A 21,217-nucleotide genomic window follows, 5' to 3' on the forward strand; every position below is an offset into this window, starting at 1 on the left:
ATGACTTACAGCTATGAACAGCTTTCCCACCTTGACTTGGAGAAACCAGTGGCTACAACCTGTCTGGTAAACATAACGATTCTCAAAACAGCAAAAGGCCCATAGTCAGTTTGGACTGACAAAGCCTTTTGGATGAGATGTGAAACAAAAGCAAGTCAACTTGCCTATGTACACTTGTACAACTTCTGAAGAAACCATGACTTGGATGACTGAGAACCTTAACAGATTTTCACCAGATATATCAGTCAAATATACCTTTGTTTTTCACCACTTAGCCTCCATAACAGTAGCTTTTCATGCCGAAATAGCTCAGTTGGGAGAGCGTTAGACTGAAGATCTAAAGGTCCCTGGTTCGATCCCGGGTTTCGGCAGATGTAGGGATGTAGTTTTCAATGTAGAAAGTTAGAGATCCTCATATTTACGCAGTGCTCTTCCTAACCTCACCCCAGCTTCAGTTACCCTGGTTATAGAGATGATAGAAACGCGGAAGTATGACTTACAGGTATCAACAGCTTTCACACCTTGACTTGGAGAAACCAGTGGCTACAACAACCTGCCTGGTAAACATAACGACTCTCAAATAGCAACAGGCCCATAGTCAGTTTGGACTGACAAAGCCTTTTGGCTCCTCATATTTAGACTGTGCTCTTCCTAACCACAACCCAGCTTCAGTTACCCTGGTTATAGAAACGTGGAAGTATGACTTACAGGTATCAACAGCTTTCACAACTTGACTTGGAGAAACCAGTGGCTACAACAACCTGCCTGGTAAACATAACGGCTCTCAAAACAGCAACAGGCCCATAGTCAGTTTGGACTGACAAAGCCTTTTGGATTAGATGTGAAACAAAAGCAGGTCAACTTGCCTATTTAAGCTTGTACAACTTCTGAAGAAACCATGATTTGGATGACTGAGAACCTTAACAGATTTTCAACAGATATATCACTCAAATATACCTTTGTTTTTTACCACTTAGCCTCCATAACAGTAGCTTTTCATGCCGAAATAGCTCAGTTGGGAGAGCGTTAGACTGAAGATCTAAAGGTCCCTGGTTCGATCCCGGGTTTCGGCAGATGTAGAGATGTAGTTTTCGATGTTGAAAGTTAGAGATCCTCATATTTAGACTGTGCTCTTCCTAACCACACCCCAACTTCAGTTACCCTGGTGATAGAAATGTGAAGGTATGACTTACAGGTATGAACAGCTTTCCCACCTTGACTTGGAGAAACCAGTGGCTACAACCTGTCTGGTAAACATAACGACTCTCAAAACAGCAACAGGCCCATAGTCAGTTTGGACTGACACAGCCTTTTGGATGAGATGTGAAACAAAAGCAAGTCAACTTGCCTATATACACTTGTACAACTTCTGAAGAAACCATGACTTGGATGATTGAGAACCTTCACAGATTTTCACCAGATATATCACTCAAATATACCTTTGTTTTTTACCACTTAGCCTCCATAACAGCAGCTTTTCATGCCGAAATAGCTCAGTTGGGAGAGCGTTAGACTGAAGATCTAAAGGTCCCTGTGTGGAAATTGAGATAAAGCACATCACAACTTCCATCCAGGCTGGAACACGAGTGGTGCTCCGTTTATTTAGCATCCCAAACAAAACAAACAAGATGGCGTTAAATACCCCAGCATGCCCCGGGGTCCCGGACGTCATTACGTTCCCGTCGCGCCGGGCCCCTGACGTCATCACGCCACCCAGCATGCACTGGGGTCGACGTCATCACCCACGCAGGAGCCTGACGCCGAACGCATTACGTAACAATGGTGCGAACACATACTGAGCGCGGAGGTTGAATTATGTAAGTCCCCCACTCACTACACACGTCCCCCCAGAATTCACCATAGCAGACAAAAATATCACCAAACAGGTGGTTGTATTAACCGGCCAAAACGACTGCGTTTTGGAGGGGGTGGAGGAGACACTACTGCGGCAGGTATCCCGCCTTGACAGGAGTGTGGGGCATGGAGTGTGGGAGGTTTGATAAGAAGGGGAACAGGGGGTGGATGCATAACTGGAGGCCGCCCGCGTCGTGGGGGCTGGGCTACTTCAACGGGCTTAGCCACGTCCAGATGAGCTGGTTTGAGGCGGTCAATGGAGAGTCGCTCCGGTTTGCCTCCCATGTCCACCACAAAATGTTTGTCCCCCTTCTCCAACACGCGAAATGGGCCCTCGTAGGGCGGCCGTAGTGGTCCCCTGTGAGCGTCGTGGCGAACAAAAACGTACTCCGCCTTCTGAAGCCCAGCGGGGATGTGCGACTGAGGGAGGCCGTGCCGGGAAGTAGGGACAGGTGCGAAAAGCCTTGCGTTGTCCAGTAGCGTGGCCCGCTGGGGAGCCGCAGACCAAGGGACGTTGGAGGTAGGAACAAAATCCCCTGGGACCCGCAGAGGCTGGCCATAGACAAGCTCCGCGGATGAGGATTGCAGGTCTTCCTTTGGTGCAGTTCTGATGCCCAGCATCACCCACGGGAGCTTGTCGACCCAGTTGCAGTCTTTGAGGCCAGCCCGAAGTGAAGCCTTCATCGACCTATGGAACCGCTCACAGAGACCGTTAGCCTGCGGGTGATATGCAGTCGTGCGGTGGAGTTTCACTCCGAGGCTCTGGGCCACCGTGTTCCACAGCTCAGACGTGAACTGCGCACCCCGGTCAGAGGATATGTCCGAAGGGGTGCCAAAGCGGGCAACCCAGGTGCCGATAAATGCCCGTGTCATCTCCACGGATGTCAGCGATGTCAGTGGCACAGCCTCAGGCCAACGGGTGGTCCTGTCAACCATGGTGAACAGGTAGGTGAAACCATGAGAGGAGGGTAGAGGGCCGACCAGATCCACGTTGACATGATCAAACCGCCTCTCTGGCACCGGGAACAACTCTAACGGGGCTTTAGTGTGTCGGTGCACTTTGGCCCGTTGGCACTCCAGACAAGTGGCAGCCCAGTCTCTAACGTCCTTTTTGAGGCCGTGCCAAACAAACTTCGCCGCCACCAGTCTCTGCGACGCTTTTGACCCAGGATGGGAGAGGCCATGGATGGCATCAAAAACGCGGCGTCTCCATCCCGTGGGCACGATCGGCCGAGGCCTGCCTGTGGAGACGTCACACAGGAGCGTGGTGTCAGCCTCCCCAAACACGACGTCCTCTATCTTCAAACCTGTAGTCGAGGTCCTCAGGGTGTGTAAGTCTGGATCTGTGGTCTGGTCCGCTGCCATGCGGCCGTAATCCAGGCCAAGATGGACTGCTCCTGCCACAGCCCGTGACAGGCAGTCCGCCACCTGGTTGTCCTTACCGGCCACGTGCTGTAAATCCGTGGTGAACTCGGAGATGTAGGACAGATGACGTTGCTGGCGGGCGGACCACGGCTCAGCCACCTTGGCCATGGCGAAAACCAGCGGTTTGTGGTCGACGAAAGCGGTGAAGTGTCGACCTTCCAGCAGGAAACGGAAGTGTCTGATGGCGAGGTAGAGACCCAACAGCTCCCGATCGAACGTGCTGTATTTCCGCTCGTTGGTGCGCAGTTGTCGACTGAAGAAAGCAAGCGGCTGCCAGGCCCCGCCTACCCACTGCTCGTAGACAGCCCCGACAGCGTAATCCGAGGCGTCTGAGGTGATGGCGATGGAGGCTGTGGCAGAAGGATGTGCCAGCATAGCGGCGTGCGCAAGGGCTGCCTTAGTGTCAGCAAAAGCCTTATCCCTGCCCTCAGTCCAGTCCACGGCGTGCATGGGCTTGCCTTTCAAGGCCTCGTGCAGGGGCTGCATGAGCTGAGCGGCTCGAGGGATGAACCGATGATAAAAGTTCACCATGCCGAGGAATTCCTGCAGGGCTTTCACGGTGAGCGGGCGTGGAAAACGTGTGACCGCCTCCACCTTTGATGGGAGAGGGACTGCGCCATCCTTAGTGACTCTGTGTCCCAGGAAATCAATGGTGGAGCGACCAAACTGGCACTTAGCAGGGTTAACAATCAGGCCATGTTGGTTGAGCCGCTCAAAAAGCACTCGGAGGTGCGACCGGTGCTGAGATTCGGACGTGCTTGCAACCAGAATGTCGTCCAAATACACAAAAAGAAAAGGCAGGTCACGTAAAACAGAGTCCATGAGGCGTTGAAAAGCTTGGGCTGCGTTTTTAAGTCCGAACGGCATCCTTAGGAACTCAAAAAGCCCGAACGGCGTAATCACCGCTGTTTTTGGAATGTCCAGTGAGTGCATAGGCACCTGATGATAGCCCCGGACGAGGTCTACCTTAGAAAAAATCACCATCCCGGCCAGGTGTGCTGAAAAATCCTGTATGTGCGGGACTGGGTATCGGTCAGGTGTTGTTGCCTCATTAAGCCGCCTGTAGTCGCCACATGGGCGCCAGCCACCACCAGGCTTGGGGACGATGTGAAGAGGTGACGCCCACGGGCTGTCGGATCGGCGGACTATTCCCAGGCGTTCCATGTTGGAAAACTCGGCCTTAGCCACGGCAAGCTTGGTCGGGTCGAGGCGGCGAGCACGGGCGTAGACGGGTGGACCAGTAGTGGCGATGTGGTGCTCCACACCATGCTTCACGGCAGACGCGGAGAAAGTGGGCTGAGTGAGTGATGGAAAGCTAGCCAGTAACCGGTGGAAGTCATCCGGTGTGGACAGCATGCTAGACAGTCCCATGGAGCCAGCCCCGCCGAGTGTGCACGTATAAGAACAGAACATGACGGCGTCGATCAAACGGCGGTTCTTTACATCCACCAACAGTCCATGGGCACACAAAAAATCAGCGCCAAGGAGGGGAACGGCGACCTTTGCCGTGACAAAATCCCAGCCAAACCGATGCCCCCCGAAACACAACTCAACGTACCTCAGTCCATACGTGCGGATGGGGGTCCCATTAGCCGCTTCCATCGGGGGCCCGTGGCTGTCAGTCACCATATCCAAACGGGATGCAGGCAGGACGCTCCTCTGTGCTCCCGTATCGCACAGGAAACGTCGTCCGGAGATGTTGTCCCGGATAAACAGCAGCCTGCCGACGTGGCCGACACTCATGGCCACTACTGAGCGCCGGCCCTGGCGTTTCCCGACCCGCCGAACCTGCAGGGCGGCCGACATCTATAAGCCTTCGGTCCAAACTTCTCGTGGTAGAAGCACAAGCCTGAAGAAGACTGTTGGGGGCCTGAAGGTTGCTGCCGACCTGAAGACTGCTGGGGGCCTGAAGGTAGCTGCCGACCTGAAGACTGCTGCCGACGAGAAGAGGTCGCTGCGATGAGTGTGGAATCCTCCATGGTCACTGGATCGCCGTGCGGTGCCAGAAACGCGGCCATTACATAGCGCTCTTGACTCGCCACAAAAAATTTATCAGCCTCTTCAGCCAGTTGTCTACAGTCGGTGATTGTGGTGTTGGCCAACGCAGCTCTGACTTGGGAAGGCAGCTGACGCAGGAAAAGCTGGGTGAAAAGAAAATGGGGGCTGTGCTCCCCCAGGAGATCCAGCATATGGTCCATGAGCTCAGATGGTTTGCTATCACCCAGTCCTTGGAGGGAGAAAAGCCTGCTGGCTCTCTCAGCGTCTGACAGTTCAAAAGTCTTTAACAGGTGAGCTTTGAGTGCCTCATACTTGTCCGTAGCTGGAGGGTGTTTCAGCAGACTCACCACCCGGGATGCTGTTGAACTTCCAAGAGCTGACACAACGTAGTAGAAACGTGTTGTGTCAGCTGTTATGTCCCGCAGGGCAAACTGCGCCTCCGTCTGGGCAAACCATGCTGAAGCTGATGCCTCCCAGAATTCGGGGAGTTTGAGGGCCACAGCGTGCACAGCCATGGTCAGGTCCCGTTTGTGAAAAACGTCAATCAAACGAACGTCAAGGTCACCAGTGTGGAAATTGAGATAAAGCACATCACAACTTCCATCCAGGCTGGAACACGAGTGGTGCTCCGTTTATTTAGCATCCCAAACAAAACAAACAAGATGGCGTTAAATACCCCAGCATGCCCCGGGGTCCCGGACGTCATTACGTTCCCGTCGCGCCGGGCCCCTGACGTCATCACGCCACCCAGCATGCACTGGGGTCGACGTCATCACCCACGCAGGAGCCTGACGCCGAACGCATTACGTAACAATGGTGCGAACACATACTGAGCGCGGAGGTTGAATTATGTAAGTCCCCCACTCACTACACCTGGTTCGATCCCGGGTTTCGGCAGATATACAGATGAAGCTGTCAATGTAGGAAGTTAGAGATCCTCATATTTACGCAGTGCTCTTCCTAACCTCACCCCAACTTCAGTTACCCTAGTTATAGAGATGATAGAAATGTGGAAGTATGACTTACAGGTATCAACAGCTTTCACAACTTGACTTGGAGCAACCAGTGGCTACAACAACCTGCCTGGTAAACATAACGACTCTCAAAACAGCAACAGGCCCATAGTCAGTTTGGACTGACACAGCCTTTTGGATGAGATGTGAAACAAAAGCAAGTCAACTTGCCTATGTACACTTGTACAACTTCTGAAGAAACCATGACTTGGATGACTGAGAACCTTAACAGATTTTCACCAGATATATCAGTCAAATATACCTTTGTTTTTCACCACTTAGCCTCCATAACAGTAGCTTTTCATGCCGAAATAGCTCAGTTGGGAGAGCGTTAGACTGAAGATCTAAAGGTCCCTGGTTCGATCCCGGGTTTCGGCAGATGTAGGGATGTAGTTTTCAATGTAGAAAGTTAGAGATCCTCATATTTACGCAGTGCACTTCCTAACCTCACCCCAGCTTCAGTTACCCTGGTTATAGAGATGATAGAAACGTGGAAGTATGACTTACAGGTATCAACAGCTTTCACACCTTGACTTGGAGCAACCAGTGGCTACAACAACCTGCCTGGTAAACATAACGACTCTCAAATAGCAACAGGCCCATAGTCAGTTTGGACTGACAAAGCCTTTTGGCTCCTCATATTTAGACTGTGCTCTTCCTAACCACAACCCAGCTTCAGTTACCCTGGTTATAGAAACGGGGAAGTATGACTTACAGGTATCAACAGCTTTCACAACTTGACTTGGAGAAACCAGTGGCTACAACAACCTGCCTGGTAAACATAACGGCTCTCAAAACAGCAACAGGCCCATAGTCAGTTTGGACTGACAAAGCCTTTTGGATGAGATGTGAAACAAAAGCAAGTCAACTTGCCTATTTAAGCTTGTACAACTTCTGAAGAAACCATGACTTGGATGACTGAGAACCTTAACAGATTTTCACCAGATATATCACTCAAATATAACTTTGTTTTTTACCACTTAGCCTCCATAACAGCAGCTTTTCATGCCGAAATAGCTCAGTTGGGAGAGCGTTAGACTGAAGATCTAAAGGTCCCTGGTTCAATCCCGGGTTTCGGCAGATATACAGATGAAGCTGTCAATGTAGGAAGTTAGAGATCCTCATGTTTACGCAGTGCTCTTCCTAACCTCACCCCAACTTCAGTTACCCTGGTTATAGAGATGATAGAAACGTGGAAGTATGACTTACAGGTATCAACAGCTTTCACAACTTGACTTGGAGCAACCAGTGGCTACAACAACCTGCCTGGTAAACATAACGACTCTCAAATAGCAACAGGCCCATAGTCAGTTTGGACTGACAAAGCCTTTTGGCTCCTCATATTTAGACTGTGCTCTTCCTAACCACAACCCAGCTTCAGTTACCCTGGTTATAGAAACGTGGAAGTATGACTTACAGGTATCAACAGCTTTCACAACTTGACTTGGAGAAACCAGTGGCTACAACAACCTGCCTGGTAAACATAACGGCTCTCAAAACAGCAACAGGCCCATAGTCAGTTTGGACTGACAAAGCCTTTTGGATGAGATGTGAAACAAAAGCAAGTCAACTTGCCTATGTACACTTGTACAACTTCTGAAGAAACCATGACTTGGATGACTGAGAAGCTTAACAGATTTTCACCAGATATATCAGTCAAATATACCTTTGTTTTTCACCACTTAGCCTCCATAACAGTAGCTTTTCATGCCGAAATAGGTCAGTTGGGAGAGCGTTAGACTGAAGATCTAAAGGTCCCTGGTTCGATCCCGGGTTTCGGCAGATGTAGAGATGTAGTTTTCGATGTTGAAAGTTAGAGATCCTCATATCTAGACTGTGCTCTTCCTAACCATACCCCAACTTCAGTTACCCTGGTGATAGAAATGTGAAGGTATGACTTACAGGTATGAACAGCTTTCCCACCTTGACTTGGAGCAACCAGTGGCTACAACAACCTGCCTGGTAAACATAACGGCTCTCAAAACAGCAACAGGCCCATAGTCAGTTTGGACTGACAAAGCCTTTGGATGAGATGTGAAACAAAAGCAAGTCAACTTGCCTATGTACACTTGTACAACTTCTGAAGAAACCATGACTTGGATGATTGAGAAGCTTAACAGATTTTCACCAGATATATCAGTCAAATATACCTTTGTTTTTCACCACTTAGCCTCCATAACAGTAGCTTTTCATGCCGAAATAGCTCAGTTGGGAGAGCGTTAGACTGAAGATCTAAAGGTCCCTGGTTCGATCCCGGGTTTCGGCAGATTTAGGGATGTAGTTTTCAATGTAGAAAGTTAGAGATCCTCATATTTACGTAGTGCTCTTCCTAACCTCACCCCAGCTTCAGTTACCCTGGTTATAGAGATGATAGAAACGTGGAAGTATGACTTACAGGTATCAACAGCTTTCACAACTTGACTTGGAGAAACCAGTGGCTACAACAACCTGCCTGGTAAACATAACCACTCTCAAAACAGCAACAGGCACTTAGTCAGTTTGGACTGACAAAGCCTTTTGGCTCCAAATATTTAGACTGTGCTCTTCCTAACCACACCCCAACTTCAGTTACCCTGGTGATAGAAATGTGAAAGTATGACTTACAGCTATGAACAGCTTTCCCACCTTGACTTGGAGAAACCAGTGGCTACAACCTGTCTGGTAAACATAACGATTCTCAAAACAGCAAAAGGCCCATAGTCAGTTTGGACTGACAAAGCCTTTTGGATGAGATGTGAAACAAAAGCAAGTCAACTTGTCTATGTACACTTGTACAACTTCTGAAGAAACCATGACTTGGATGACTGAGAACCTTAACAGATTTTCACCAGATATATCAGTCAAATATACCTTTGTTTTTCACCACTTAGCCTCCATAACAGTAGCTTTTCATGCCGAAATAGCTCAGTTGGGAGAGCGTTAGACTGAAGATCTAAAGGTCCCTGGTTCGATCCCGGGTTTCGGCAGATGTAGGGATGTAGTTTTCAATGTAGAAAGTTAGAGATCCTCATATTTACGCAGTGCTCTTCCTAACCTCACCCCAGCTTCAGTTACCCTGGTTATAGAGATGATAGAAACGTGGAAGTATGACTTACAGGTATCAACAGCTTTCACACCTTGACTTGGAGCAACCAGTGGCTACAACAACCTGCCTGGTAAACATAACGACTCTCAAATAGCAACAGGCCCATAGTCAGTTTGGACTGACAAAGCCTTTTGGCTCCTCATATTTAGACTGTGCTCTTCCTAACCACAACCCAGCTTCAGTTACCCTGGTTATAGAAACGTGGAAGTATGACTTACAGGTATCAACAGCTTTCACAACTTGACTTGGAGAAACCAGTGGCTACAACAACCTGCCTGGTAAACATAACGGCTCTCAAAACAGCAACAGGCCCATAGTCAGTTTGGACTGACAAAGCCTTTTGGATGAGATGTGAAACAAAAGCAAGTCAACTTGCCTATGTACACTTGTACAACTTCTGAAGAAACCATGACTTGGATGACTGAGAAGCTTCACAGATTTTCACCAGATATATCACTCAAATATACCTTTGTTTTTTACCACTTATCCTCCATAACAGCAGCTTTTCATGCCGAAATAGCTCAGTTGGGAGAGCGTTAGACTGAAGATCTAAAGGTCCCTCGTTCGATCCCGGGTTTCGGCAGATATACAGATGAAGCTGTTAATGTAGGAAGTTAGAGATCCTCATATTTACGCAGTGCTCTTCCTAACCTCACCCCAACTTCAGTTACCCTAGTTATAGAGATGATAGAAATGTGGAAGTATGACTTACAGGTATCAACAGCTTTCACAACTTGACTTGGAGCAACCAGTGGCTACAACAACCTGCCTGGTAAACATAACGACTCTCAAAACAGCAACAGGCCCATAGTCAGTTTGGACTGACACAGCCTTTTGGATGAGATGTGAAACAAAAGCAAGTCAACTTGCCTATGTACACTTGTACAACTTCTGAAGAAACCATGACTTGGATGACTGAGAACCTTAACAGATTTTCACCAGATATATCAGTCAAATATACCTTTGTTTTTCACCACTTAGCCTCCATAACAGTAGCTTTTCATGCCGAAATAGCTCAGTTGGGAGAGCGTTAGACTGAAGATCTAAAGGTCCCTGGTTCGATCCCGGGTTTCGGCAGATGTAGGGATGTAGTTTTCAATGTAGAAAGTTAGAGATCCTCATATTTACGCAGTGCTCTTCCTAACCTCACCCCAGCTTCAGTTACCCTGGTTATAGAGATGATAGAAACGTGGAAGTATGACTTACAGGTATCAACAGCTTTCACACCTTGACTTGGAGAAACCAGTGGCTACAACAACCTGCCTGGTAAACATAACGACTCTCAAATAGCAACAGGCCCATAGTCAGTTTGGACTGACATAGCCTTTTGGCTCCTCATATTTAGACTGTGCTCTTCCTAACCACAACCCAGCTTCAGTTACCCTGGTTATAGAAACGTGGAAGTATGACTTACAGGTATCAACAGCTTTCACACCTTGACTTGGAGCAACCAGTGGCTACAACAACCTGCCTGGTAAACATAACGACTCTCAAAACAGCAACAGGCCCATAGTCAGTTTGGACTGACAAAGCCTTTTGGATTAGATGTGAAACAAAAGCAGGTCAACTTGCCTATTTAAGCTTGTACAACTTCTGAAGAAACCATGATTTGGATGACAGAGAACCTTCACAGATTTTCAACAGATATATCACTCAAATATACCTTTGTTTTTTACCACTTAGCCTCCATAACAGTAGCTTTTCATGCCGAAATAGCTCAGTTGGGAGAGCGTTAGACTGAAGATCTAAAGGTCCCTGGTTCGATCCCGGGTTTCGGCAGATGTAGAGATGTAGTTTTCGATGTTGAAAGTTAGAGATCCTCATATTTAGACTGTGCTCTTCCTAACCACACCCCAACTTCAGTTACCCTGGTGATAGAAATGTGAAGGTATGACTTACAGGTATGAACAGCTTTCCCACCTTGACTTGGAGAAACCAGTGGCTACAACCTGTCTGGTAAACATAACGACTCTCAAAACAGCAACAGGCCCATAGTCAGTTTGGACTGACACAGCCTTTTGGATGAGATGTGAAACAAAAGCAAGTCAACTTGCCTATATACACTTGTACAACTTCTGAAGAAACCATGACTTGGATGATTGAGAACCTTCACAGATTTTCACCAGATATATCACTCAAATATACCTTTGTTTTTTACCACTTAGCCTCCATAACAGCAGCTTTTCATGCTTAAATAGCTCAGTTGGGAGAGCGTTAGACTGAAGATCTAAAGGTCCCTGGTTCGATCCCGGGTTTCGGCAGATATACAGATGAAGCTGTCAATGTAGGAAGTTAGAGATCCTCATATTTACGCAGTGCTCTTCCTAACCTCACCCCAACTTCAGTTACCCTAGTTATAGAGATGATAGAAATGTGGAAGTATGACTTACAGGTATCAACAGCTTTCACAACTTGACTTGGAGCAACCAGTGGCTACAACAACCTGCCTGGTAAACATAACGACTCTCAAAACAGCAACAGGCCCATAGTCAGTTTGGACTGACAAAGCCTTTTGGATTAGATGTGAAACAAAAGCAGGTCAACTTGCCTATTTAAGCTTGTACAACTTCTGAAGAAACCATGATTTGGATGACAGAGAACCTTCACAGATTTTCACCAGATATATCACTCAAATATACCTTTGTTTTTTACCACTTAGCCTCCATAACAGTAGCTTTTCATGCCGAAATAGCTCAGTTGGGAGAGCGTTAGACTGAAGATCTAAAGGTCCCTGGTTCGATCCCGGGTTTCGGCAGATGTAGAGATGTAGTTTTCGATGTTGAAAGTTAGAGATCCTCATATTTAGACTGTGCTCTTCCTAACCACACCCCAACTTCAGTTACCCTGGTGATAGAAATGTGAAGGTATGACTTACAGGTATGAACAGCTTTCCCACCTTAACTTGGAGAAACCAGTGGCTACAACCTGTCTGGTAAACATAACGACTCTCAAAACAGCAACAGGCCCATAGTCAGTTTGGACTGACTAAGCCTTTTGGATGAGATGTGAAACAAAAGCAAGTCAACTTGCCTATGTACACTTGTACAACTTCTGAAGAAACCATGACTTGGATGACTGAGAACCTTCACAGATTTTCACCAGATATATCACTCAAATATACCTTTGTTTTTTACCACTTAGCCTCCATAACAGTAGCTTTTCATGCCGAAATAGCTCAGTTGGGAGAGCGTTAGACTGAAGATCTAAAGGTCCCTGGTTCAATCCCGGGTTTCGGCAGATATACAGATGAAGCTGTCAATGTAGGAAGTTAGAGATCCTCATGTTTACGCAGTGCTCTTCCTAACCTCACCCCAACTTCAGTTACCCTGGTTATAGAGATGATAGAAACGTGGAAGTATGACTTACAGGTATCAACAGCTTTCACAACTTGACTTGGAGCAACCAGTGGCTACAACAACCTGCCTGGTAAACATAACGACTCTCAAATAGCAACAGGCCCATAGTCAGTTTGGACTGACAAAGGCTTTTGGCTCCTCATATTTAGACTGTGCTCTTCCTAACCACAACCCAGCTTCAGTTACCCTGGTTATAGAAACGTGGAAGTATGACTTACAGGTATGAACAGCTTTCCCACCTTGACTTGGAGAAACCAGTGGCTACAACCTGTCTGGTAAACATAACGACTCTCAAAACAGCAACAGGCCCATAGTCAGTTTGGACTGACACAGCCTTTTGGATGAGATGTGAAACAAAAGCAAGTCAACTTGCCTATATACACTTGTACAACTTCTGAAGAAACCATGACTTGGATGATTGAGAACCTTCACAGATTTTCACCAGATATATCACTCAAATATACCTTTGTTTTTTACCACTTAGCCTCCATAACAGCAGCTTTTCATGCCGAAATAGCTCAGTTGGGAGAGCGTTAGACTGAAGATCTAAAGGTCCCTGGTTCGATCCCGGGTTTCGGCAGATATACAGATGAAGCTGTCAATGTAGGAAGTTAGAGATCCTCATATTTAGACTGTGCTCTTCCTAACCACACCCCAACTTCAGTTACCCTGGTGATAGAAATGTGAAGGTATGACTTACAGGTATGAACAGCTTTCCCACCTTGACTTGGAGAAACCAGTGGCTACAACCTGTCTGGTAAACATAACGACTCTCAAAACAGCAACAGGCCCATAGTCAGTTTGGACTGACAAAGCCTTTTGGATGAGATGTGAAACAAAAGCAAGTCAACTTGCCTATGTACACTTGTACAACTTCTGAAGAAACCATGACTTGGATGATTGAGAACCTTCACGGATTTTCACCAGATATATCACTCAAATATACCTTTGTTTTTCACCACTTAGCCTCCATAACAGCAGCTTTTCATGCCGAAATAGCTCAGTTGGGAGAGCGTTAGACTGAAGATCTAAAGGTCCCTGGTTCGATCCCGGGTTTCGGCAGATATACAGATGAAGCTGTCAATGTAGGAAGTTAGAGATCCTCATGTTTACGCAGTGCTCTTCCTAACCTCACCCCAACTTCAGTTACCCTGGTTATAGAGATGATAGAAACGTGGAAGTATGACTTACAGGTATCAACAGCTTTCACAACTTGACTTGGAGCAACCAGTGGCTACAACAACCTGCCTGGTAAACATAACGACTCTCAAAACAGCAACAGGCCCATAGTCAGTTTGGACTGACAAAGCCTTTTGGATTAGATGTGAAACAAAAGCAGGTCAACTTGCCTATTTAAGCTTGTACAACTTCTGAAGAAACCATGATTTGGATGACAGAGAACCTTCACAGATTTTCAACAGATATATCACTCAAATATACCTTTGTTTTTTACCACTTAGCCTCCATAACAGTAGCTTTTCATGCCGAAATAGCTCAGTTGGGAGAGCGTTAGACTGAAGATCTAAAGGTCCCTGGTTCGATCCCGGGTTTCGGCAGATGTAGAGATGTAGTTTTCGATGTTGAAAGTTAGAGATCCTCATATTTAGACTGTGCTCTTCCTAACCACACCCCAACTTCAGTTACCCTGGTGATAGAAATGTGAAGGTATGACTTACAGGTATGAACAGCTTTCCCACCTTGACTTGGAGAAACCATTGGCTACAACCTGTCTGGTAAACATAACGACTCTCAAAACAGCAACAGGCCCATAGTCAGTTTGGACTGACAAAGCCTTTTGGATTAGATGTGAAACAAAAGCAGGTCAACTTGCCTATTTAAGCTTGTACAACTTCTGAAGAAACCATGATTTGGATGACAGAGAACCTTCACAGATTTTCACCAGATATATCACTCAAATATACCTTTGTTTTTTACCACTTATCCTCCATAACAGTAGCTTTTCATGCCGAAATAGCTCAGTTGGGAGAGCGTTAGACTGAATATCTAAAGGTCCCTGATTCGATCCCGGGTTTCGGCAGATATACAGATGAAGCTGTCAATGTAGGAAGTTAGAGATCCTCATGTTTACGCGGTGCTCTTCCTAACCTCACCCCAACTTCAGTTACCCTACTTATAGAGATGATAGAAACGTGGAAGTATGACTTACAGGTATCAACAGCTTTCACAACTTGACTTGGAGAAACCAGTGGCTACAACAACCTGCCTGGTAAACATAACCACTCTCAAAACAGCAACAGGCACTTAGTCAGTTTGGACTGACAAAGCCTTTTGGCTCCAAATATTTAGACTGTGCTCTTCCTAACCACACCCCAACTTCAGTTACCCTGGTGATAGAAATGTGAAAGTATGACTTACAGCTATGAACAGCTTTCCCACCTTGACTTGGAGAAACCAGTGGCTACAACCTGTCTGGTAAACATAACGATTCTCAAAACAGCAAAAGGCCCATAGTCAGTTTGGACTGACAAAGCCTTTTGGATGAGATGTGAAACAAAAGCAAGTCAACTTGCCTATGTACACTTGTACAACTTCTGAAGAAACCATGACTTGGATGACTGAGAACCTTAACAGATTTTCACCAGATATATCAGTCAAATATACCTTTGTTTTTCACCACTTAGCCTCCATAACAGTAGCTTTTCATGCCGAAATAGCTCAGTTGGGAGAGCGTTAGACTGAAGATCTAAAGGTCCCTGGTTCGATCCCGGGTTTCGGCAGATGTAGGGATGTAGTTTTCAATGTAGAAAGTTAGAGATCCTCATATTTACGCAGTGCTCTTCCTAACCTCACCCCAGCTTCAGTTACCCTGGTTATAGAGATGATAGAAACGTGGAAGTATGACTTACAGGTATCAACAGCTTTCACACCTTGACTTGGAGCAACCAGTGGCTACAACAACCTGCCTGGTAAACATAACGACTCTCAAATAGCAACAGGCCCATAGTCAGTTTGGACTGACAAAGCCTTTTGGCTCCTCATATTTAGACTGTGCTCTTCCTAACCACACCCCAACTTCAGTTACCCTGGTGATAGAAATGTGAAAGTATGACTTACAGGTATGAACAGCTTTCCCACCTTGACTTGGAGAAACCAGTGGCTACAACCTGTCTGGTAAACATAACGATTCTCAAAACAGCAAAAGGCCCATAGTCAGTTTGGACTGACAAAGCCTTTTGGATTAGATGTGAAACAAAAGCAGGTCAACTTGCCTATTTAAGCTTGTACAACTTCTGAAGAAACCATGATTTGGATGACAGAGAACCTTCACAGATTTTCAACAGATATATCATTCAAATATACCTTTGTTTTTTACCACTTAGCCTCCATAACAGTAGCTTTTCATGCCGAAATAGCTCAGTTGGGAGAGCGTTAGACTGAAGATCTAAAGGTCCCTGGTTCGATCCCGGGTTTCGGCAGATGTAGAGATGTAGTTTTCGATGTTGAAAGTTAGAGATCCTCATATTTAGACTGTGCTCTTCCTAACCACACCCCAACTTCAGTTACCCTGGTGATAGAAATGTGAAGGTATGACTTACAGGTATGAACAGCTTTCCCACCTTGACTTGGAGAAACCAGTGGCTACAACCTGTCTGGTAAACATAACGACTCTCAAAACAGCAACAGGCCCATAGTCAGTTTGGACTGACACAGCCTTTTGGATGAGATGTGAAACAAAAGCAAGTCAACTTGCCTATATACACTTGTACAACTTCTGAAGAAACCATGACTTGGATGATTGAGAACCTTCACAGATTTTCACCAGATATATCACTCAAATATACCTTTGTTTTTTACCACTTAGCCTCCATAACAGCAGCTTTTCATGCCGAAATAGCTCAGTTGGGAGAGCGTTAGACTGAAGATCTAAAGGTCCCTGGGTCGATCCCGGGTTTCGGCAGATATACAGATGAAGCTGTCAATGTAGGAAGTTAGAGATCCTCATATTTACGCAGTGCTCTTCCTAACCTCACCCCAACTTCAGTTACCCTACTTATAGAGATGATAGAAACGTGGAAGTATGACTTACAGGTATGAACAGCTTTCACAACTTGACTTGGAGCAACCAGTGGCTACAACAACCTGCCTGGTAAACATAACGACTCTCAAATAGCAACAGGCCCATAGTCAGTTTGGACTGACATAGCCTTTTGGCTCCTCATATTTAGACTGTGCTCTTCCTAACCACAACCCAGCTTCAGTTACCCTGGTTATAGAAACGTGGAAGTATGACTTACAGGTATCAACAGCTTTCACAACTTGACTTGGAGAAACCAGTGGCTACAACAACCTGCCTGGTAAACATAACCGCTCTCAAAACAGCAACAGGCCCATAGTCAGTTTGGACTGACAAAGCCTTTTGGATTAGATGTGAAACAAAAGCAGGTCAACTTGCCTATTTAAGCTTGTACAACTTCTGAAGAAACCATGATTTGGATGACAGAGAACCTTCACAGATTTTCAACAGATATATCACTCAAATATACCTTTGTTTTTTACCACTTAGCCTCCATAACAGTAGCTTTTCATGCCGAAATAGCTCAGTTGGGAGAGCGTTAGACTGAAGATCTAAAGGTCCCTGGTTCGATCCCGGGTTTCGGCAGATGTAGAGATGTAGTTTTCGATGTTGAAAGTTAGAGATCCTCATATTTAGACTGTGCTCTTCCTAACCACACCCCAACTTCAGTTACCCTGGTGATAGAAATGTGAAGGTATGACTTACAGGTATGAACAGCTTTCCCACCTTGACTTGGAGAAACCAGTGGCTACAACCTGTCTGGTAAACATAACGACTCTCAAAACAGCAACAGGCCCATAGTCAGTTTGGACTGACACAGCCTTTTGGATGAGATGTGAAACAAAAGCAAGTCAACTTGCCTATATACACTTGTACAACTTCTGAAGAAACCATGACTTGGATGATTGAGAACCTTCACAGATTTTCACCAGATATATCACTCAAATATACCGTTGTTTTTTACCACTTAGCCTCCATAACAGCAGCTTTTCATGCCGAAATAGCTCAGTTGGGAGAGCGTTAGACTGAAGATCTAAAGGTCCCTGGTTCGATCCCGGGTTTCGGCAGATATACAGATGAAGCTGTCAATGTAGGAAGTTAGAGATCCTCATATTTACGCAGTGCTCTTCCTAACCTCACCCCAACTTCAGTTACCCTAGTTATAGAGATGATAGAAATGTGGAAGTATGACTTACAGGTATCAACAGCTTTCACAACTTGACTTGGAGCAACCAGTGGCTACAACAACCTGCCTGGTAAACATAACGACTCTCAAAACAGCAACAGGCCCATAGTCAGTTTGGACTGACACAGCCTTTTGGATGAGATGTGAAACAAAAGCAAGTCAACTTGTCTATGTACACTTGTACAACTTCTGAAGAAACCATGACTTGGATGACTCAGAACCTTAACAGATTTTCACCAGATATATCAGTCAAATATACCTTTGTTTTTCACCACTTAGCCTCCATAACAGTAGCTTTTCATGCCGAAATAGCTCAGTTGGGAGAGCGTTAGACTGAAGATCTAAAGGTCCCTGGTTCGATCCCGGGTTTCGGCAGATGTAGGGATGTAGTTTTCAATGTAGAAAGTTAGAGATCCTCATATTTACGCAGTGCTCTTCCTAACCTCACCCCAGCTTCAGTTACCCTGGTTATAGAGATGATAGAAACGTGGAAGTATGACTTACAGGTATCAACAGCTTTCACACCTTGACTTGGAGCAACCAGTGGCTACAACAACCTGCCTGGTAAACATAACGACTCTCAAAACAGCAACAGGCCCATAGTCAGTTTGGACTGACAAAGCCTTTTGGATTAGATGTGAAACAAAAGCAGGTCAACTTGCCTATTTAAGCTTGTACAACGTCTGAAGAAACCATGATTTGGATGACAGAGAACCTTCACAGATTTTCACCAGATATATCACACAAATATACCTTTGTTTTTTACCACTTAGCCTCCATAACAGTAGCTTTTCATGCCGAAATAGCTCAGCTGGGAGAGCGTTAGACTGAAGATCTAAAGGTCCCTGGTTCGATCCCGGGTTTCGGCAGATGTAGAGATGTAGTTTTCGATGTTGAAAGTTAGAGATCCTCATATTTAGACTGTGCTCTTCCTAACCACACCCCAACTTCAGTTACCCTGGTGATAGAAATGTGAAGGTATGACTTACAGGTATGAACAGCTTTCCCACCTTGACTTGGAGAAACCATTGGCTACAACCTGTCTGGTAAACATAACGACTCTCAAAACAGCAACAGGCCCATAGTCAGTTTGGACTGACAAAGCCTTTTGGATTAGATGTGAAACACAAGCAGGTCAACTTGCCTATTTAAGCTTGTACAACTTCTGAAGAAACCATGATTTGGATGACAGAGAACCTTCACAGATTTTCACCAGATATATCACTCAAATATACCTTTGTTTTTTCCCACTTATCCTCCATAACAGTAGCTTTTCATGCCGAAATAGCTCAGTTGGGAGAGCGTTAGACTGAAGATCTAAAGGTCCCTGGTTCGATCCCGGGTTTCGGCAGATATACAGATGAAGCTGTCAATGTAGGAAGTTAGAGATCCTCATGTTTACGCGGTGCTCTTCCTAACCTCACCCCAACTTCAGTTACCCTACTTATAGAGATGATAGAAACGTGGAAGTATGACTTACAGGTATCAACAGCTTTCACAACTTGACTTGGAGAAACCAGTGGCTACAACAACCTGCCTGGTAAACATAACGGCTCTCAAAACAGCAACAGGCCCATAGTCAGTTTGGACTGACAAAGCCTTTTGGATTAGATGTGAAACAAAAGCAAGTCAACTTGCCTATTTAAGCTTGTACAACTTCTGAAGAAACCATGACTTGGATGACTGAGAACCTTCACGGATTTTCACCAGATATATCACTCAAATATACCTTTGTTTTTTACCACTTAGCCTCCATAACAGCAGCTTTTCATGCCGAAATAGCTCAGTTGGGAGAGCGTTAGACTGAAGATCTAAAGGTCCCTGGTTCGATCCCGGGTTTCGGCAGATATACAGATGAAGCTGTCAATGTAGGAAGTTAGAGATCCTCATGTTTACGCAATGCTCTTCCTAACCTCACCCCAACTTCAGTTACCCTGGTTATAGAGATGATAGAAACGTGGAAGTATGACTTACAGGTATCAACAGCTTTCACAACTTGACTTGGAGCAACCAGTGGCTACAACAACCTGCCTGGTAAACATAACGACTCTCAAATAGCAACAGGCCCATAGTCAGTTTGGACTGACAAAGCCTTTTGGCTCCTCATATTTAGACTGTGCTCTTCCTAACCACAACCCAGCTTCAGTTACCCTGGTTATAGAAACGTGGAAGTATGACTTACAGGTATCAACAGCTTTCACAACTTGACTTGGAGCAACCAGTGGCTACAACAACCTGCCTGGTAAACATAACGACTCTCAAAACAGCAACAGGCCCATAGTCAGTTTGGACTGACACAGCCTTTTGGATGAGATGTGAAACAAAAGCAAGTCAACTTGCCTATATACACTTGTACAACTTCTGAAGAAACCATGACTTGGATGATTGAGAACCTTCACAGATTTTCACCAGATATATCACTCAAATATACCTTTGTTTTTTACCACTTAGCCTCCATAACAGTAGCTTTTCATGCCGAAATAGCTCAGTTGGGAGAGCGTTAGACTGAAGATCTAAAGGTCCCTGGTTCGATCCCGGGTTTCGGCAGATATACAGATGAAGCTGTCAATGTAGGAAGTTAGAGATCCTCATATTTACGCAGTGCTCTTCCTAACCTCACCCCAACTTCAGTTACCCTAGTTATAGAGATGATAGAAATGTGGAAGTATGACTTACAGGTATCAACAGCTTTCACAACTTGACTTGGAGCAACCAGTGGCTACAACAACCTGCCTGGTAAACATAACGACTCTCAAAACAGCAACAGGCCCATAGTCAGTTTGGACTGACACAGCCTTTTGGATGAGATGTGAAACAAAAGCAAGTCAACTTGTCTATGTACACTTGTACAACTTCTGAAGAAACCATGACTTGGATGACTGAGAACCTTAACAGATTTTCACCAGATATATCAGTCAAATATACCTTTGTTTTTCACCACTTAGCCTCCATAACAGTAGCTTTTCATGCCGAAATAGCTCAGTTGGGAGAGCGTTAGACTGAAGATCTAAAGGTCCCTGGTTCGATCCCGGTTTTCGGCAGATGTAGGGATGTAGTTTTCAATGTAGAAAGTTAGAGATCCTCATATTTACGCAGTGCTCTTCCTAACCTCACCCCAGCTTCAGTTACCCTGGTTATAGAGATGATAGAAACGCGGAAGTATGACTTACAGGTATCAACAGCTTTCACACCTTGACTTGGAGCAACCAGTGGCTACAACAACCTGCCTGGTAAACATAACGACTCTCAAAACAGCAACAGGCC

At 45.7% G+C, this 21,217-nt stretch overlaps 21 non-coding genes across 21 annotated transcripts; all 21 read left to right on the forward strand.

Annotated features, from left to right (window-relative positions):
* Positions 1–298: 298 nt before the first annotated feature.
* trnaf-gaa lies at positions 299–371 on the forward strand. The gene has a single exon. It is a non-coding gene; the product is annotated as a tRNA-Phe (tRNA).
* Positions 372–1,000: 629 nt separating this feature from the next.
* On the forward strand, positions 1,001–1,073 carry trnaf-gaa. The gene has a single exon. It is a non-coding gene; the product is annotated as a tRNA-Phe (tRNA).
* Positions 1,074–6,595: 5,522 nt separating this feature from the next.
* trnaf-gaa lies at positions 6,596–6,668 on the forward strand. The gene has a single exon. It is a non-coding gene; the product is annotated as a tRNA-Phe (tRNA).
* Positions 6,669–7,297: 629 nt separating this feature from the next.
* trnaf-gaa lies at positions 7,298–7,370 on the forward strand. Its single transcript has one exon. It is a non-coding gene; the product is annotated as a tRNA-Phe (tRNA).
* Positions 7,371–8,483: 1,113 nt separating this feature from the next.
* Positions 8,484–8,556, forward strand: trnaf-gaa. Its single transcript has one exon. It is a non-coding gene; the product is annotated as a tRNA-Phe (tRNA).
* A 627-nt stretch (positions 8,557–9,183) lies between these two features.
* Positions 9,184–9,256, forward strand: trnaf-gaa. The gene has a single exon. It is a non-coding gene; the product is annotated as a tRNA-Phe (tRNA).
* A 1,123-nt stretch (positions 9,257–10,379) lies between these two features.
* On the forward strand, positions 10,380–10,452 carry trnaf-gaa. Its single transcript has one exon. It is a non-coding gene; the product is annotated as a tRNA-Phe (tRNA).
* A 629-nt stretch (positions 10,453–11,081) lies between these two features.
* Positions 11,082–11,154, forward strand: trnaf-gaa. Its single transcript has one exon. It is a non-coding gene; the product is annotated as a tRNA-Phe (tRNA).
* Positions 11,155–12,057: 903 nt separating this feature from the next.
* On the forward strand, positions 12,058–12,130 carry trnaf-gaa. Its single transcript has one exon. It is a non-coding gene; the product is annotated as a tRNA-Phe (tRNA).
* Positions 12,131–12,539: 409 nt separating this feature from the next.
* Positions 12,540–12,612, forward strand: trnaf-gaa. The gene has a single exon. It is a non-coding gene; the product is annotated as a tRNA-Phe (tRNA).
* A 626-nt stretch (positions 12,613–13,238) lies between these two features.
* trnaf-gaa lies at positions 13,239–13,311 on the forward strand. Its single transcript has one exon. It is a non-coding gene; the product is annotated as a tRNA-Phe (tRNA).
* A 409-nt stretch (positions 13,312–13,720) lies between these two features.
* trnaf-gaa lies at positions 13,721–13,793 on the forward strand. The gene has a single exon. It is a non-coding gene; the product is annotated as a tRNA-Phe (tRNA).
* Positions 13,794–14,214: 421 nt separating this feature from the next.
* trnaf-gaa lies at positions 14,215–14,287 on the forward strand. The gene has a single exon. It is a non-coding gene; the product is annotated as a tRNA-Phe (tRNA).
* A 1,109-nt stretch (positions 14,288–15,396) lies between these two features.
* Positions 15,397–15,469, forward strand: trnaf-gaa. Its single transcript has one exon. It is a non-coding gene; the product is annotated as a tRNA-Phe (tRNA).
* A 626-nt stretch (positions 15,470–16,095) lies between these two features.
* Positions 16,096–16,168, forward strand: trnaf-gaa. Its single transcript has one exon. It is a non-coding gene; the product is annotated as a tRNA-Phe (tRNA).
* Positions 16,169–17,279: 1,111 nt separating this feature from the next.
* Positions 17,280–17,352, forward strand: trnaf-gaa. The gene has a single exon. It is a non-coding gene; the product is annotated as a tRNA-Phe (tRNA).
* Positions 17,353–17,761: 409 nt separating this feature from the next.
* Positions 17,762–17,834, forward strand: trnaf-gaa. Its single transcript has one exon. It is a non-coding gene; the product is annotated as a tRNA-Phe (tRNA).
* A 421-nt stretch (positions 17,835–18,255) lies between these two features.
* trnaf-gaa lies at positions 18,256–18,328 on the forward strand. The gene has a single exon. It is a non-coding gene; the product is annotated as a tRNA-Phe (tRNA).
* A 903-nt stretch (positions 18,329–19,231) lies between these two features.
* Positions 19,232–19,304, forward strand: trnaf-gaa. The gene has a single exon. It is a non-coding gene; the product is annotated as a tRNA-Phe (tRNA).
* Positions 19,305–19,725: 421 nt separating this feature from the next.
* On the forward strand, positions 19,726–19,798 carry trnaf-gaa. Its single transcript has one exon. It is a non-coding gene; the product is annotated as a tRNA-Phe (tRNA).
* Positions 19,799–20,427: 629 nt separating this feature from the next.
* trnaf-gaa lies at positions 20,428–20,500 on the forward strand. The gene has a single exon. It is a non-coding gene; the product is annotated as a tRNA-Phe (tRNA).
* The last annotated feature ends 717 nt before the right edge of the window (positions 20,501–21,217 follow it).

This window comes from Hippoglossus hippoglossus, chromosome 5 (genome assembly GCF_009819705.1).
Source record: "Hippoglossus hippoglossus isolate fHipHip1 chromosome 5, fHipHip1.pri, whole genome shotgun sequence".
NCBI classification, from domain to species: Eukaryota; Metazoa; Chordata; class Actinopteri; order Pleuronectiformes; family Pleuronectidae; genus Hippoglossus; species Hippoglossus hippoglossus.